Raw genomic sequence first — 19,820 nt, forward strand, 5'->3', positions numbered from 1 at the left:
AACAGATCCGTCTCAGAGCGTTCCTCCTCCAAGATGCGTTGTTTAGCAAGAGAAACTTAAACTGTGCTAAGACTCGATTTTGAACAGTTTTGCAGTAACATTATGGTATGCAAACGTCTCTCTACCCATATGCCTGGCCCTTGGACATTAACGCTGCATGGACGTACTCTGGTATATCAAACTACCAATGATGTCCTAGTCGAGAAATTTGTATGATATGGATGTTAGATCTACAATAGTTATGCTTGTAAATATGGCATAAGTCTCAAATGCCCTAAAGCAAACTCCACCTTGGTGGTCAGAGTATATAAGACGCCACTGTGTTGGTAGAATTTACAAGTATCAAAAATACGAAAACATTTCGTGGAAGTGGTGAAATCGGGAAAATAAAAGTCGATGTGGTTTTTAAATTATAATTACACCCTTTATTCCTCAACAATTACGTGATAACGACGATGTGGTGGGAGGGTTTTGGTACTGGTAAGTGTGAAACGACACCCAGCTGGTGTGAGTGTGGTCAGTGTTCCAAAAGAAAATGACAAGGTTTTACCTATGTCCAGTCGTAAGGAAGGTATGGATTGGACATGGAAAACTGCAATTTCAGTGTACCAATAGCCTTAAGGGGTATTAAATATTTTACAAGTGAAATTATGTCCAGCCGTAAGTAGGATAGAGATTTAAGTGGGAAATTGATATTTGCTGAGGCACAGTCAGTTGGAGGAGGTATTTATGGCACTTCACTCATTGCCGAATGTCACCAGATTGGTGCTAAAATCGTGGTATTTGCTTGTAATGAAACTGGTCAATAATTAGTGGTTTCCTAGAATGACAGCTGTTAGTGTCAGAGCGCTTGCTGAAGATAGCCGTTAGCTGGAACGAATGGACGTTTCTGGCTTAATGTGCGAGCTGCTGATGAGCCTCCAGGACCAGTCAGGTGGGATACAACCATGTCGCACTCTGGGCAAGCGAATACCGAACTAATACTCAGTATGTGTTGGGTAACATTTGTGACCGCGTCTGTTGCTAGTATTCTCCGATTCTTATGTGGATATTAGAGAAGATTCAATAACGATCACTGACAGGTGTTGGCGCTGGACATTATATCCGAATTCCTACCACTCAGGTCATCCTGGACACCCTCCACCGTTGGGAGGTCCTCTCCAGCAGGTTGAGTGCAGTTGCAGGCCTGGCACGATCGCTGAGGTGAACGTCCACAGCAGCAACTTGCCAGTGTGACAACTGGCCTGGTGTGCTGTATGTGGACATTGGGACATGAGCACGCGGTATGTGTGTGTGTTTCAGCAATCTCTGACAACTAACCGTGACAACTGCTACTATAGAATGGAATGTGGTTTAAGAGTGTGGTGTTTACCACTTCTCAACGAAGTCCAGTGGACTCTGTCTTGCAGCAGAAGGGTGGGAGTGCTATTCGTTGTTGTCACCATCCTACCATGTCATAGAACCTTCCTCCCACTCCTCCTAATTTTTATACCTGGTGTAGCTGAGATAATCAACTTAGGTATTGTATAGTGCTTTAGAAACCAACAGCAACATCAAATTCGCTATTGATCAGTTTATTGTTTCTGAAAGTGGTATTGCGAGCACACACACCAGTCAAACCCCTGCCCCTGTCTCCTGCAAATTGCTTAAAGACATTTCATGCACCTGAGCTGAAATTTGAAACTTTCAGCTATCTGACAAACGATCTAGCTGTGCCAGTATCCACTAACAGGATGCAAGAAAGAAATCCATAATGGGAAAGATAATGGTTGGTTAGGGAGAAAGGAAAAACTCTTCGCCGGCCGGTGTGGCCGTGAGGTTCTAGGCGCTTCAGCCTGGAACCACGTGACCGCCAAGGTCGCAGGTTCGAATCCTGCCTCGGGAATAGATGTGTGTGATGTTCTTAGGTTAGTTGGGTTTAAGTAGTTCTAAGTTCTAGGGGACTGATGACCTCGGATGTTAAGTCCCATAGTGCTCAGAGCCATTTTTGAAAAACTCTTCCACACAGAGAGTATCGATTTAATTAATTAGTCAACCAATTTGGTACAGTGGGTTCACTGCAAATGGACTATTTCTAATACATCCACAGCCCAGAATTTTGGGGGCTGAGAGCATGTGTTTCGATAGGAATTGCTCAGGAATCAGCTTTAAAATGTAGCTGCCACCTGATGCTTTGTACAACAGGAAGTAACCTCAGAGGCGAGGAGGAGGGGAGGCGAGAATATTATGGAGGAAGAGGAGGGACGTAGCTTCTACCAGCGTCCTCTGCCAGTCGTATTGTGAACTTAGTATCCGTGCAGCAGAGCGATCACATAGAACAGCTGCTTCCACTGATCTGGTATGTAAGGTGTGTGTTTGAGAGCAAAGATAGATTTGGGTCTGGTATCCAAGAGACGCCATCACCTGATACTTTGTTCGTGAATTAAGCAGCACGCGACTAGAGACTGTTACCTATGACGGCTAGGCACTCCTGCAGGCACTGCCCAGTGTTCAACCCAGCATCGTGCAATAGTCTGTCGATAGCGCTCACAAAGAAGCAAGTGTATACAATCCGAAAGTACCTTTCTTCAGCAGATATATTTAGCGCGATCTTATCAGTTTAATGATGAGTTACGTTGACGTCGATTGCATGACGGTATTCCTTGTGTGATTGGAAAAAGCGATCTATTTGCAGATTCATTTACTCTATTTTTGTTGTATTTTGCAAGACCTGCATCTTCCAAAACGGTAAAGAATGATGAGCTTTTCCTGCCGAATAAAAGAGAGATCCAAATCGTAGAAACTGAATTTTATAGCCAGCCGCGGTGGTCTCGCTGTTCTAGGCGAGCAGTCCGGAACCGTGCGACTGCTACGGCCGCAGGTTCGAATCCTGCCTCGGGCATGGATGTGTGTGATGTCCTTAGGTTAGTTAGGTTTAAGTAGTTCTAAGTTCCAGGGGACTGATGACCACAGCAGTTGAGTCCCATAGTGCTCCGAGCCATTTGAACCATTTGAGTTTTATAAATTATCAATACATTATTATTATTACGTCCTCTTCAATGTAACTGAATTTCCTGTCATCTGATCCTTCCATTCCACCAGCTCAGCGATTTTTCTTGCCACTATTTTTCTGAGATGGGTGGGGATGGAGGGGGTGAGGGGACGAAGAGTATTGGGAGGGATGTCATCTGGTGGTGGCATAGTGTACTAGCTCTGTCAGCTCTTGCTTGTCAAGGCGAGCACACGAAGAATTTTTCCTGTCAAGTTTGAAAAAGTTTTCAAACAGAATAACATCCATAATTTCAAAAATGAGGAATATGTCAAATGGTTCAAATGGCTGTGAGCACTCTGGGACCTAACATCTGAGCTCATCAGTCTCCTAGAACTTAGAGCTACTTAAACCTAACTAACCAAGTACATCACACACATCCATGCCCGAGGCAGGATTCGAACCTGCGACCGTAGCGGTTGCACAGTTCCAGACTGAAGTGCCTAGAACCGCTCGGCCACTACGGCCAGCAGGAATATGTCTTTCCATACCAACATCTGAGCAGTTTCCATTTGGGAGAGGGTTGGTAGGAGTGGTAGTGTGGGGAGGGGGGGGAGGAGCTGGGTGATACTTCAGAGGGGAAGGGGTTAATTAATTTATCAGTTTAATTAATTAGTAAATTAATTTGGCATCAATAGTGTGATTGTGTCAGCGAGGGGAAGGGTTTGGGGATTTAGCGGCGCATGGTGGATGAGGAGTGTGGGGGGTGGTTTTTTTTTGAGAAGAACAGATTATCCCCATGGATCATAAATCAATTAGAGTAAAAACAGGTTTTACCCTGAATGTATCCTTGCCCCTGATGTATGGAACCCGCAATAACAATTTGCCATACTCCTGATCAACGCTGCTCCTCCTGAATACGAGTCCACAGCCAAGTCACCGTGCCGCTTCGCCAGGAATTTATTTTTCTAATAATATTATTAGTAATAATAATTAATTCATCATGTTGTGTATGCAAGGTATGAGGTAAAGTACTACTTTCGTCGTTACGCTATTGCATGGAATTCGCTTTATGAAAGCCTCGTTTACGAGCAGCTGTGGAAATCGTTAATCAGTTTCGTATTAATTAAGTCTCAGAGCTTTAATAATGACCGAAACAGAGTTCTCTCTTGTAATTAAAGAAGCGTCTATCGATGCCTCGTATTGTCCTTTATCATTCGAGTAACTGCAGACTTTGTAACTCATCCTTATGCATTACAAATTGGTAAACTGTTAATAGTACGCTACAAAACGCAACGAACTGGAAAAAATTGCTAAATGTCTTTGCTGGATAGACAAAGATATAAGAAGTATTGAGACTTTATTCGATATAATTACATACCAGTCGCATTCTCTCTGACACACACCAACTTACACGCAGTGCACACATTGAAAAGAAACACAGTACAATATTTTACACTGAATTACACGTCGAAAATTTATGTAGAACGACAGTGAAATTAAATTACCTTATTTTTTCCCCTGAATGTCAGGTTTTAGTTGATTCATGAAATTTCATCAAAAATTCTGTAGAGTTCTAAGATTCTGAATTTTTTTTACACATTCTCGAAACTCAAATGGATTACTATCTGTAATGACATCACTGCAGACGGAACTTCGCATTACGCTCTAAGTACTCGATGCGTTTACTCTAACATGGACACATGAAATGCGGAACAGGACAATGATTTGTAAGTTGCTGAGGTTGTCAATGTACAAAATTCCCTGCCATCCTGATATTCAACTGGGTGCTCTAAGATCAGTGGATCAACATTAGCAAAGGATAATTTCTACAGGAGGCCTTTTCTAATCCATTCCCTAGTTTTAAACCTAACGTGCAATGTTACTATTATTTGTCCTTCACAGCTAATGTTTACAATCGTACCTCATCAAACACGTATCACATTATATTTAACACATCTTTGGAAATCTACAAAACATATGATTATTACTCTTATTTTCTTATAGTAAGTAAATAGTCTCCAGCAGTATAATTAAATGTCTAGCGTTTCAGAATAGCAGTACGGTAGCTACATACTTACTTCAAATGTAAATAAGTATATAGATGAAGTACTTACGTACATCTGACCTATCTTTTACATATATCTGTTGGCTCTGTTGATTGTCTTTCTACACCGTCTCGTATGGAGAGCAAGCAAGCTTACGGTGTGCACAGAAGAGTACTTTGTGTAGAATGTACTACCTCGCCGGCCGGAGTGGCCGTGCGGTTCTAGGCGCTACAGTCTGCAACCGAGCGACCGCTACGGTCGCAGGTTCGAATCCTGCCTCGGGCATGGACGTGTGTCCTTAGGTTAGTTAGGTTTAATTAGTTATAAGTTCTAGGCGACTGATGATCTCAGAAGTTCAGTCGCATAGTGCTCAGACCTATTTGACCCAAAGTACTATCTCGGGATTTTAACCGACGTTATCTCGGTGTTGCTCACGCCTCACTTGTAACTTCTGCCTCTGAAGTCTTATGATCATCTTCGTAACATCTCGTACTTACTACTCGACAAAACATGCAGCTGTTATTTAAATTTCGTCTTATTTTCTCCATGAAGCCTACAAGGAAACGGTCCTAACCTGACCAGCAATACTAGTGAATTGATTGAAAAAAGTTTTTTCCTCTTTTTTTTTAGCTACATTTATCGTACGCGAATTACATGCGCGTAGTATTCTTCCAATCAGTCTAGCATCTGTTTTCCTTACAACTTGTTTCACATCCATAATTCACCATATGTCGTTCAGGGCGGGCCGCGGCGGCCGAGCGGTTCTAGGCGTTTAAGTCCGGAACCGAGCGACTGCTACGCTCGTAGGTTCGAATCCTGCCTCTGGCATGGATGTGTGATGTCCTTAGGTTAGTTAGGTCTAAGTAGTTCTAAGTTATAGGGGACTGATGACCTCAGATGTTAATTCCCATAGTGGTCAGAGCCACTTTTTTGTTGTTCATGACACGTCGCCTTAGACGTTATACGGTTGCTAGTGTTACTAGTCTTTCATAATCTACTGTGAAATTGAACAGTAACAAGTCTGTTCGCCTATTTATGCGGAGTACCTCGCAATCTTTTTATTTACGGCGAGCGACAGCTGTCAGTTTCTGCATCAACCGTTAAACCTCTACTGAGCTTCCTGCTTTTTGCTGCAATTTTCTTGTGTTGCTCACTGTGTTTCACTCTGTGCTCGTAAACTCGGCCAAAAGTTGTAAACAAAGTGAAACAAGACTCATTTGACAAAATGACTTTCTTTCATCGTTCCACAGTCCAGATTTTATGGCTTCGACAGCACGTTTTCCTGTTAGGCGCTATTCAGACTGAGGCGGTACATAGAAACATAATGGAAGTACCCTAACTGGGACGATAGCGCTATATATCTCTGTCTATCGATCGGCACAACACGGAGTGTTGGTAGCTCTACGCAACTCGTACCGAACGATATGCGGGGAGTGAAACTCCAAGTCATCCGATTTTCCTCAAAACAGTTTTTTTTTTTTGTGTGTGAAGCAAAGCGACATCTGTCTCTATAGACTGGTTCTTAGAGAACCCTTTACTTTACGCATTAAAAAATTAAACCTACCGTTTTGGGATTCGCGCGTGTTCTCCTCTACGCAGCCTACCTCATTCGATTTTGAGGAAACTATTCGTTGAAAAATTGTATTTACGCATCTTATAGCCACACATCATAGCGTGAAAATGAACTTTTTTACTTCTAGTTACTGTGCGTTGTTCTCGTGATACTTCAGCGCCGCGCGTGTTTTGAAAATTTTGCATTGAAATATATAGTCGCTGGCCAGTTTACTTTTGGTGCACCTGATGGCATATATCTACGTAAGGAATGTAGCTAACATATCTACACTACTGGCCATTAAAACTGCTACACCAAGAATAAATGCAGATGATAAACGGGTATTCATTGGACAAATATATTATACAAGAACTGACACGTGATTACATTTTCACGCAGTTTGGGTGCTTAGATCCTGAGAAATCAGTACCCAGAACAAGCACCTCTGGCCGTAATAACGGCCTTTATACGCCTGGGCATTGAGTCAAACGCAGCTTGGATGGCGTGTACAGGTACAGCTGCGCGTGCAGCTTCAAAACGATACCACAGTTCATCAAGAGTAATGACTAGCGTATTATGACGAGCCAGTTGCTCGGCCACCATTGACCAGACTTTTTCAATTGGTGAGAGATCTGGAGAATGTGCTGGCCAGGGCAGCATTCGAACATTTTCTGTATCCAGAAAGGCCCGTACAGGACCTGCATCATGCGGTCGTCCATTATCCTGCTGAAATGTAGGCTTCGCAGGGATCGAATGAAGGGTAGAGCCACGGGTCGTAACACAGCTGAAATGTAACGTCAACTGTTCAAAGTGCTGTCAGTGCGAACAAGAGGTGACCGAGACATGTAACAAATGGCACCCCATACAAACACGCCGGGTGATACACCAGTATGGCGATGACGAATACACGCTTCCAATGTGCGTTCACCGCGATGGCGCCAAACACGGATGCGATCATCATGATACTGTAAACAGAACCTGGGTTCATCCGAAAAAATGACGTTTTGCCATTCGTCGTCGAGTACACCATCGCAGGCACTCCTGTCTGTGATGCAGCGTCAAGGGTAACTGCAGCCATGGTCTCCGAGCTGATAATCCATCCTGCTGCAAACGTCGTCGAACTGTTCGTCCAGATGGTTGTTGTCTTGCAAACGTCCCCATCTGTTGACTCAAGGATCGAGACGTGGCTGAACGATCCATTACACCCATGTGGATAAAATGCCTGCTATCTCGACAGCTAGTGATACGAGGCCGTTGGGATCCAGCACGACGTTCCGTATCACCCTTCTGAACCAAACGATTCCATATTCTGCTAACAGTCATTGGATCTCGACCAACGCTGGCAGCAATGTCGCGATACGATAAACCACAATCGCTATACGTTACAATCAGACCTTTATCAAAGTCGGAAACTTGATGGTACGCATTTCTACGCCATACACGATGCCTCACAACAACGTTTCATCAGGCAACACCGGTCAACTGCTGTTTGTGTATGAGAAATCGGTTGGAAACTTCCCTCATGTCAGCTCGTTGTAGGTGTCGCCACCGGCGCCAACCTTGTGTGAGTGCTCTGAAAAGCTAATCATTTGCATATTACAGCATCTTCTCCCTGTCGGTTAAATTTGGAGTCTGTAGCACGTCATCTTTCTGGTGTAGCATTTTTAATTGCCAGTAGTTTAAATTGTTTTTAACGCTTGAAGGAAAGCCACCCCTCTTTTCAGTCTCGAGTAAATGCATGATACATTTTGACGTTTGGTCGTTGCGTGCTACGACGCGCGAGGATCCACGCAGTGTCTGTAGCCGCGTTGTGCGCAGCCGTCTCGTGTTGTTGGGACACAGGCCCCAAACATACACTCACACGTGTTCAATCGCGCTAGAAAGAAGTACTGACTTGTGCATTTCTTTCTGTGCTTCCTATAGTCAGCATGTCGTTCACACGAGAGGACTGTTCGGATATTATGTCTGTCGTCCTGATTGTTGAGAAAAGATCTTGTCTGTGGTATTTACTCTGAAATCGTATTCGAGGACAGATGTGACCAGCTTAGCGTGAAGTAAGATAGCAATGGAACTGAAAGAAACAGATAAGAATTTCTTGTGGATTCTGTACCATTGCTTTTAACTCATTATGTTCGTTTTCAGATAACAAACCTATGGCTTTGGCCGATGATTGTAAAATGTTATGCGTATTCTAAAAACTACTTCATTTGAAACTGAGATGGAAGAGCCCTAGTTTAAGGTTCTGCAAATATTAATTGCAGGGATACACACAAAACAAGTCCCAGTTTCAGTACATTTAAAGACAGAGCAACGAATACAAGTTGTCTACAGATGCTTCGACTAACGGATGGGGCTACAATTCTAGTTTAATCATAGGATGTCTTGTCACTGTAAAAACAATTATTTTTTTTATTTTGAGCTTTTTCTCATTACAGAGGCTTATCTCCAACATAATAATTTACTCGGAAATTACAATACAAAGAATAAACGTTCTTAAACTACACTCCTGGAAATTGAAATAAGAACACCGTGAATTCATTGTCCCAGGAAGGGGAAACTTTATTGACACATTCCTGGGGTCAGATACATCACATGATCACACTGACAGAACCACAGGCACATAGACAAAGGCAACAGAGCATGCACAATGTCGGCATTAGTACAGTGTATATCCACCTTTCGCAGCAATGCAGGCTGCTATTCTCCCATGGAGACGATCGTAGAGATGCTGGATGTAGTCCTGTGGAACGGCTTGCCATGCCATTTCCACCTGGCGCCTCAGTTGGACCAGCGTTCGTGCTGGACGTGCAGACCGCGTGAGACGACGCTTCATCCAGTCCCAAACATGCTCAATGGGGGACAGATCCGGAGATCTTGCTGGCCAGGGTAGTTGACTTACACCTTCTAGAGCGCGTTGGGTGGCACGGGATACATGCGGACGTGCATTGTCCTGTTGGAACAGCAAGTTCGCTTGCCGGTCTAGGAAAGGTAGAACGATGTGTTCGATGACGGTTTGGATGTACCGTGCACTATTCAGTGCCCCTCGACGATCACCAGAGGTGTACGGCCAGTGTAGGAGATCGCTCCCCACACCATGATGCCGGGTGTTGGCCCTATGTACCTCGGTCGTATGCAGTCCTGATTGTGGCACTCACCTGCACGGCGCCAAACACGCATCAGACCATCATTGGCACCAAAGCAGAAGCGAGTCTCATCGCTGAAGACGACACTTCTCCATTCGTCCCTCCACTCACGCCTGTCGCGACACCACTGGAGGCGGGCTGCACGATGTCGGGGCGTGAGCGGAAGACGGCCTAACGGTGTGCGGGACCGTAGCCCAGCTTCATGGAGACGGTTGCGAATGATCCTCGCCGATACCCCAGGAGCAACAGTGTCCCTAATTTGCTGGGAAGTGGCGGTGCGGTCCCCTACGGCACTGCGTAGGATCCTACGGTCTTGGCGTGCATCCGTGCGTCACTGCGGTCCGGTCCCAGGTCGACGGGCACGTGCACCTTCCGCCGACCACTGGCGACAACATCGATGTACTGTGGAGACCTCACGCCCCACGTGTTCAGCAATTCGGCGGTACGTCCACCTGGCCTCCCGCATGCCCACTATACGCCCTCGCTCAAAGTCCGTCAACTGCACATACGGTTCACGTCCGCGCTGTCGCGGCATGATACCAGTGTTAAAGACTGCGATGGAGCTCCGTATGCCACGGAAAACTGGCTGACACTGACGGCGGCGGTGCACAAATGCTGCGCAGCTAGCGCCATTCGACGGCCAACACCGCGGTTCCTGGTGTGTCCGCTGTGCCGTGCGTGTGATCATTGCTTGTACAGCCCTCTCGCAGTGTCCGGAGCAAGTATGATGGGTCTGACACACCGGTGTCAATGTGTTCTTTTTTTCCTTTTCCAGTAGTGTATTTTTTCAAAATATTCCTCCAGGTGTTTCGATCTTGTGTGTCCTCTTCCTCTTTGCCCATTGTCCTGATTGTGTGGTGTACATTTTGGAGCCAGGTGGTCATTGGCCGTCGTCTTCTTCTTCTCCACTCCGGTTCCCACTCCAGTAACAATTTTGGTATTCTGGCTTTCTCCATTCGTCGTACATGCACGTACCACAGTAATTTCTTCCTATCCATTACGTCATATATTCTTTCTTTTATTTCCATTCGCCTTATTATTTTGGTGTTCATTATCTTGTCTTTCCTGCGGATTCTTGCCGATCTTCTCCAGAAGTCCATCTCTAGAGCTTGTAAATTTTTTATGCGCTTCAGGTTAATCGTCCAGGTCTCCGTTCCATACAGAACCATGGATTTGTATATTACATTCCTGCTCCATGATACTGATTTAAGCATTCCCATGACCTTCTGTCCGCTACTAATTGTTTTATTTATTTCTGACTCTGATTTTTCCTCGATTTCTGAAATGGATCCCAAATAACAGGAAGTGTTTATCTTTATGAGTTTCTTTAGTTCAATGTATAGCTCATCTGAATCATCAGTCAAGTATTGTGTTTTTTGGTAATTAATCTTCAAAGCCCAAGTTTTGTATGCTACTGCTAGTTGATTGCACATGTAGTTAGCATCCTCCCCATCTTGAGCTACGACTATTTGATCATGAGTAAACAATAAATGATGTAGGTAAACTCCATCTCTTATTTCTAATCCCATACTATTACATTTACGAGACCATGTTCTAAGGCTAATATCTATATAGGTTTTAAATAATGATGGTGACATGGGACAGCCCTGTAGAAGGCCTTTGCTTTTTCTAAATTTCTGTGAAAGTTTGTTACCAACTTTCACTTGGCAAATGTTATCTTTATACATCTGTTGTATTATTTTAGTCAAGGAAGGGTTTATGTTTGCCATATGTAGTGGTCTCCAAAGTGTAATACGATTTTTCTAGATCTATGAAAATTAATTCTACAAAAATCATGATAAACCTACATAATACAATCCAAGAGAATACAACTCATAAAGGCGCTCACTATACGTGCACCGGATACCGTGAAATATTTGAAGGTATTCATTTTTTACTCTTTTGTTGTAAGGAAAAGACCTCGTCACTATAAGAACAAGAAGATACTCACGACGCAGTTTGCTTTAGTACACAACCATTATTTATATCCGTACTTCTCTGAATAAAGTAACTCACTATGTCGTCTTATTAAAAAAAACTTTTCATGGTAGAAATATTAACGTAATTCACACACTTTCACGAACGTACCTTACTGTAATGAGTTGCTTCTCGGCAGGAGGAACAGCAAGTCGAAAATTTTTCCCTGCTTTGTCAGAGTAGCTCATACTAGTTACTCCAGAAAGTGGAAACTGTGTGAACAAAATTTGTAGAATTCATGTAATTTGTACTCATTTTGAGCGAGTTCTCTAAGAACCACAGCCGATCTATGTTTCATGATGACAGCATTGTCCGCGCACAACCAAACGTCCTCTTCAGAGGAGCTCATCATTGCAACTGAGACAGAGGTGTGATTCGTGCTGTCATATTCGTTTGTGGTAGTGCAGGTCGCATCGCGTATCGTATCGCATGTGCTCCCGCCCCGCCCCAGTGGGAACGCGAACGTCGCACCGATAAGCTTCGCGTCGCGCAATCTTTCCTGCAACGAATCGTATCCCATATCTCATCACTCAGCGAAAACCGCGCCTTACGGGCATTTGCAACACCGATAAGTGGCTCTGGAACTCCAGCTCGTCCTCCTATTCCCTCTTATGGAGATCTTTTCGTGTTGTGTTGGTGCTGAGAGCGTTCGCGAGTGCGATATTCAGTTCTGCAGCTGTGATTACTGCAGCTGTCTCCACTTATTTTTCGTGACAATCCTATTCGATGGCTGTCTGTCACGACAACGCAAAACACACTTTCGTCCGAGTTGTGACTTGGCGGAAGACGTTTTTCCACTTTCCATGTATACGGGATAAATCTTCGATAAGGTGCCTCTTTAAAGACTAAACACTTCAGCTACCCTGGTTACGGATGCACCAACCGTACGAGCACCAACAATCCGGTATAATGCGCTCACAACTACACAGAACACTGCTGTAACCACGACTGACACTTAGAATGTATTGAGGATATTGCACACGTGCCTTTCGTGGTCGAATACAAGAGTGCACCTGCAGACTTGGCTATCATCTGCAGTTATGTTCAAACATGCACTTCTCGTAGTGTTCCCACATTTTTGTCCAATCCCTCTGTGTCTGTGTTGTTGTGATGATACAAAAACTCACTTAACTGATACTGCAGGGTATACAGGCATATTACAGCAATCTCTAAACGCATTTATTTTCAAATTTAGTGAAAAAAAGAGAAATTATCTGTATTTCCCGAAGATATCCTGACATTGTCACGAACAGCTTTCTGCAAGTAGATACTGTTACGTACTGGTAACATGCACACACGAAAACAAGTGACGCACAGAAATTACCTGATATGATGTATTCCTACAATCAGGCGCAGAGAGTTAAGTTTATTCTCTGAGCCATAAAAAAATTAAAGTCTGATATAGCATATGTGAGACATAAAAACACACCTTTTGGGTACCATTAAAGTTGTAAACCTGAGACGTTGCCACAGCTTATCATACACGTGTGGAGAGTTCTCAGCGACTGTCATGCAGTTCTTACAAAGAAGGAGTACTTAATTATTCGGTTAATAATATTTCTAATTATTGATTTATACAGGATGCTAAATCACAGATGCAATGACCCCAGTCACACCGATAGTGTGAACTATTAACAACTCGATATACTTTATGTTACAGTGTAAAATCAGAAGCTGGCAAGCCAGTCGGGAACGAGAGCGAAGAGACAGCTGTGAGAAGACGTCAGCCAGTCGCACGCTGACTGACCCCTCTCCAGGACGACAACGCGACAGCACCGGCCTCTATGTGGAGAGGACATAAGCGCGTCGCCCGACTGATCGCGGCCCAGTTGTACATCAGCTTCAGGACTAGCAACTGGGATAGAAGCGTCAACTCTAATCACTTGCTTGTACTGAATACGTAACATGGATATGGGAATTGCTGTACTGAAGAGATTTCTTATTTCGTCTGTCGCCCTTTGCTTGTGACACATCCATGTAATACAAAGTTAAGTATTGTCATTTACTTTTTTGTAATAAAACTCGTTAATACGATTCGTTTCAATGTTGTCTAGCGATCCGAGAAAGCTGGTTTCCTATACACCTCATATTTGACAACTAGGCAGGATTTATTACTGCTGGCCGGAGTGGCCGAGCGGTTCTAGGCGCTACAGTCTGGAGCCGCACGACCGCTACGGTCGCAGGTTCGAATCCTGCTTCGGGCATGGATGTGTGTGATGTCCTTAGGTTAGTTAGGTTTAAGTAGTTCTAAGTTCTAGGCGACTGATGACCTCAGAAATTAAGTCCTGTAGTGCTCAGAGCCATTTGAACCATTTCATTTATTACTTTATATGCCAAACTCTATGAAAATATGAATTTCTCTCGGTTTTCTAGACCCATCGGTGTGTTCCCTAGAAACAGGATCATTGGGGTGCAGTAATTTTAATTTTTATCTAACTTTTATTTTAAGATAGTTTGTGTCTGTCAGTAGTGGTTTATCTTGTAGTGAAGTCGAAGTAGATACTCCGTGCGAATTGGTATGGGTGGAGGTTATACTTAACAGCCGAACTAAGCTAATAATTGGCTCCTTATACCGACCCCCAGACTCCGATGATGTAGTTGCTGAAGAGTTCAGAGAAAATTTGAGTCTCGTGACAAATAAATACCCCACTCATACGGTTATAGTTGGTGGGGATTTCAACCTTCCCTCGATATGTTGGCAAAAATACTTGTCCAAAACCGGTGGTAAGCGGAAAACATCTTCCGAGATTGTCCTAAATGCTTTCTCCGAAAATTATTTGGAGCAGTTAGTCCACGAACCCACGCGAAGTGTAAATGGTTGCGAAAACACACATGACCACTTAGCCACAAACAATCCAGAGCTGATAGAGAGCATCATGACTGATACAGGGATTGATGATCACAGGGCAGTTGTAGCTAGGCTCAATACTGTTTCTTCCAAATCCACCAGAAACAAAAGCAAAATAATTTTATTTAAAAAAGCGGATAAAGTCTCACTAGAAGCCTTCCTAAGAGACAATCTCCATTCCTTCTGAACTGACTATGCAAATGTAGACGAGATGTGGCTCAAATTCAGAGATATAGTAGCAACAGCAATTGAGAGATTCATACCTCATCAACTGGTAAGAGATGGAACTGATCCTCCGTGGTACGCCAAACAGGTGCGAACGCTGTTGCAGAGGCAACGGAGAAAGCATGCGAAGTTTAGAAGAACACGAAATCCCGAAGATTGGCTAAAATTTACAGACGCGCGAAATTTGGCACGGACTTCAATGCGAGATGCCTTTAATAGGTTCCACAACGAAACATTGTCTCGAAATTTGGTAGAAAATCCGAAGAAATTCTGGTCGTATGTAAAGTACACAAGCGGCAAGACGCAGTCAATACCTTCGCTGCGCAGTGCCGATGGTACTGTTACCGACGACTGTGCCGCTAAAGCGGAGTTATTGAACGCAGTTTTCCGAAATTCCTTCACCAGGGAAGACGAATTGAATATTACAGTATTTGAAACACGAACAGCTGCTAGCATGAGTTTCTTAGAAGTAGATAACTTAGGGGTTACGAAGCAACTCAAATCGCTTGATACGGGCAAGTCTTCAGGTCCAGATTTTATACCGATTAGGTTCCTTTCAGATTACGCTGATACAATATCTCCCTACTTAGCAGTCATATACAACCGCTCGCTCACCGATATATCTGTACCTACAGATTGGAAAATTGCGCAGGTCGCACCAGTGTTTAAGAAGTGTAGTAGGAGTAATCCATCGAACTACAGACCTATATCATTGAGGTCAGTTCGCAGTAGGGTTTCGGAGCATATACTGTATTCAAACATTATGAATCACCTCGAAGGGAACTATCTATTGATACGTAATCAGCATGGTTTCGGAAAACATCGTTCTTGTGCAACGCAGGTAGTTGTTTATTCGCAAGAAATAATGGCCGCTATCGACAGGGGATCTCAAGCTGATTCTGTATTTCTAGATTTCCAAAAAGCTTTTGACACCGTTCCTCACAAGAGACTTCTAATCAAGCTGCGGGCCTATGTTGTATCGTCTCAGTTGTGAGACTGGATTCGTGATTTCCTGTCAGGAAGGTCTCAGTTCGTAGTAATAGACGGCCAATCATCGAGTAAAACTGAAGTGATATCAGGTATTCCCCAGGGAAGCGTCCTGAGACCTCTGCGGTTCCTGATCTATATAAATGACCTGGGTGACAATCTGAGCAGTTCTCTTAGACTGTTCGCAGATGATGCTGTAATTTACCGTCTAGTAAGGTCATCCGAAGACCAGTATCAGTTGCAAAGCGATTTAGGAAAGATTGCTGTATGGTGCCGCAGGTGGCAGTTGACGCTAAATAACGAAAAGTGTGAGGTGATCCACATGAGTTCCAAAAGAAATCCGTTGGAATTCGAATACTCGATAAATAATACAATTCTCAAGGCTGTCAATTCAATTAAGTACCTGGGTGTAAAAATTACGAACAACTTCTGTTGGAAAGACCATATAGATAATACTGTGGGGAAGGCAAGCCAAAGGCTGCGTTTCATTGGCAGAACACTTAGAAGATGCAACAATTCCACTAAAGAAACAGCTTACACTACACTCGTTCGTCCTATGTTAGAATATTTCTGCGCGGTTGTGATCCTTACCAGGTGGGATTGACGGAGGACATCGAAAGGGTACAAAAAAGGGCACCTCCTTTTGTATTATCACGTAATACGGGAGAGAGTGTGGCAGATATGATAAGCGAATTGGGATGGAAGTCATTAAAGCAAAGACGTTTTTCGTCGCGGTGAGATCTATTTACGAAATTTCAGTCACCAACTATTTCTTCCGAATGCGTAAATATTTTGTTGAGCCCAACCTACATAGGTAGGAATGATCATCAAAATAAAATAAGAGAAATCGGATCTCGAACAGAAAGGTTTAGGTGTTCCTTTTTCCCGCGCGCTTTTCCGGAGTGGAATGGTAGAGAGATGGTATGATTGTGGTTCGATGAACCCTCTGCCAAGCACTTAAATGTGAATTGCAGAGTAGTCATGTAGATGTAGATGTAGATAGTCAAAAATTGACGGAAAGCATTAAAGAATGGCGTCGTTGCATTCAAACTGGTGACATAGACACTCCACCACAGAGAGAAATAGTTTTCCAATGGCATTCTCGCACTGTCGCTGAATGACAAACCAAAGCGCCAGGGAGTTTTCCCTCGTCACTCCAAGGAAAAAGCAGCAGGAATGATGGGTCTAGTTGCCCCGTTCTCTCACTACAGTTGGTTACAGGTACTACATTTTCTGTAGTAGTTACTTCACTGTATCTCCTCAAAGACTGTAATAGCTCTGAGTGTCGGAAGAGCCATTCGGATTTCGCGGATGATGCTGTAGTATACAGAGAAGTTGCAGCATTAGAAAAAATTGCAGCGAAATGCAGGAAGATCTGCAGCGATAGGCACTTTGTGCAGGGAGTGGCAACTGGACCTTAACATAGGCAAATGTAATGTATTGGGAATACATAGAAATAAGGATCCTTTATTGTGTGATTATATGATAGCGGAACAAACACTCATAACACTTACTTCTGTAAGATATCTCGGAGTATGCGTGGATTTGAAGTGGAATGATCACACAAAATTAATTGTTGGTAAGGCGGGTGCCAGGTTGAGATTCATTGGGAGAGTCCTTAGAAAATGTAGTCCATCAACAAAGGAGGTGGCTTACGAAACACTCGTTCGACCTATACTTGAGTATTGCTCATCAGTGTGGGATCCATACCTGGTCGGGTCGACAGAGGAGATAGAGAAGATCCTATGAAGAGCGGCGCATTTCGTCACAGGGTTATTTGGTAAGCGTGATAGCGTTACGGAGATGTTAAGCAAACTCAAGTGGCAGACTCAGCAAGAGAGGAGCTCTGCATAGCGGTGTAGTTTGCTGTCCAGGTTTCGAGAGGGTGCGTTTCTGGATGAGGTATCGAACAAATTGCTTCCCCTACTTATAACTCCCGAGGAGATCACGATGGTAAAATTAGAGAGGTTCGAGCGCCCAAGGAGGCTTTCCGGCAGTCGTTCTTCCCGCCAACCATAGGCTACTGTAACAGGAAAGGGAGGTAATGACAGTGGTACGTAAAGTGCCCAACGCCACACACCGCTGGTTGGTTTGCGGAGTATGAATGTAGATGTAGATGTAGATGTAGACCTGCTATCCGAGCCCGCTCTTACAGATTCTTGAAGAAGCAGTCTGGAGCCGCGCGACCAATACGGTAAAGGTTCGAATCCTGCCTCGGGCTCTATGGCTCTGAGCACTATGGGACTTAACATCTATGGTCATCAGTCCCCTGCCTCGGGAATGGAAGTGTGTGATGTCCTTAGGTTAGTTAGGTTTAAGTAGTTATAAGTTCTAGGGGACTGATGACCTCAGATGTTAAGTCCCATAGTGCTCAGAGCCATTTGAACCATTTGATCTTAATGAGCTAGTGAGAGCTCTGGAATTTCCGAATGATAAAGGCGAAGTGTTGCCGTCAAGACTACAATAGCTGAATTGTCTTGATAAGACGGTAAATGTTACTGCGTACCGTGACCGCATAGATTGAGATTGGGCACGCATCTTACATGAAAGAAACATATGATAAAATGAAATAATTGTTATTGCCATTGAATTATGACTAGTCTAAATGGCAGATTTCAATGGATCTGAAAGTCATAGACGTATTACTTGGGATGCAACACGGGTAAACCAAATTCTGTTCCTTCCTGTGCTTCTGGAATAGCCACGCCAAAGCATTTCAGTATAAAAAGAAAGACTGCTCTAAGCGTTAGTTACCTGAACCAGGATGTCGCAGTGTTATAGACGAAGCAGTTATCGAATCCAAGAACATAATTCTCCCTGCTCTTCATGTAAAGTTGGTCCTAATGCAAAACTTCGTTAAAGTAATGGACAAAACTAGGGAAGCATTTCTCTATTTACACAAGATATTTTCGTGTCTTAGTAAGGCGAAAATAAAAAAGGGGATTTTCGTAGGTCCACAGATACACAGACTGCACAAAGATGAGCAGTTCTACACCAGTCTGACAGGTGATGAAAAGTTAGTTTGAAATGCCTTTTTTCTAGCGTCAACAAACTTTCTAGGAAATAAGACAGAAAACTGTAATAATCCTGTGGCAAATCTTCTGCACTGCTACAGTAGACAGAGGTGCGTCGTGTCGTTTACGTTACATTCCCTAGACTCAAATGGCTCAGAGCACTGTGGGACTTAACATCTGAGGTCATCAGTCCCCTAGAACATAACTAAGCTAAGGACATCACACACATCCATGCCCGAGCAGAATTCGAACCTACGACCCTAGCAGTCGCGCGGTTCCAGACTGAAGCGCCTAGAACCGCTCGGCCCCGCGGCCTGCTTTCCTACATTCCCACTTGGACTTTTTTCCTGACAGCTGTGGTGTTGTAATCCAAGAGCACGGAGGATATTTCTACTAGCAAATTTCGAACACGGGACTGAGACACCGGGAAAGTGGCGTTCATCAATGTTAGCCAAATACTCTGGTAGACACTAAGCAGGGAATCACCAGCAGAAAGCTACACACGCCAGGCAAAGCGGTTGCGCCTTCAATGACCTTCCTCTGAGGGATAATACCAAGGTAAATACATGCATAAGCTTACATAGGTAATAACTTAATCTTATGATAACATCAAAACGAGAGATAGTCTTACATTTTCGTTAGCATTTGCGTTATCAGTACACCCGAGACATAACAATTAGCTGTTTTCTTAGCAGTTAGAGAAAAAGTTAAAATTTTGTTCGCTTCTATAACCATTCCATTGATTTACTGCTACTCTCTTACTTACTTGTTCCGTCACCTTTTATCTTCATATGGCTGAAATAACCGCAGTAGTTTTTATGCCTTATGCTGCCATGAGCAAGAGACGAAGAACTTCAGGTAAGATAGCTTTTATAAGGCAGCTGTATAAATTGATTTTTTCTTTGATTTGATTGAAACTTCAACACGTTAAAAGTTTTGATATTTCATTTTCATCTTCTCAACATGTTACGTTTAGATCTGACGATTTGTCCTCATTGGGAAAAAAGGTTCTGTTCTGTTTGCTAGGATGTCCTGAATCCGATCACCACACTGGTCTG

The sequence above is a fragment of the Schistocerca gregaria genome, chromosome X (assembly GCF_023897955.1).
Source record: "Schistocerca gregaria isolate iqSchGreg1 chromosome X, iqSchGreg1.2, whole genome shotgun sequence".
Lineage (NCBI taxonomy): Eukaryota > Metazoa > Arthropoda > Insecta > Orthoptera > Acrididae > Schistocerca > Schistocerca gregaria.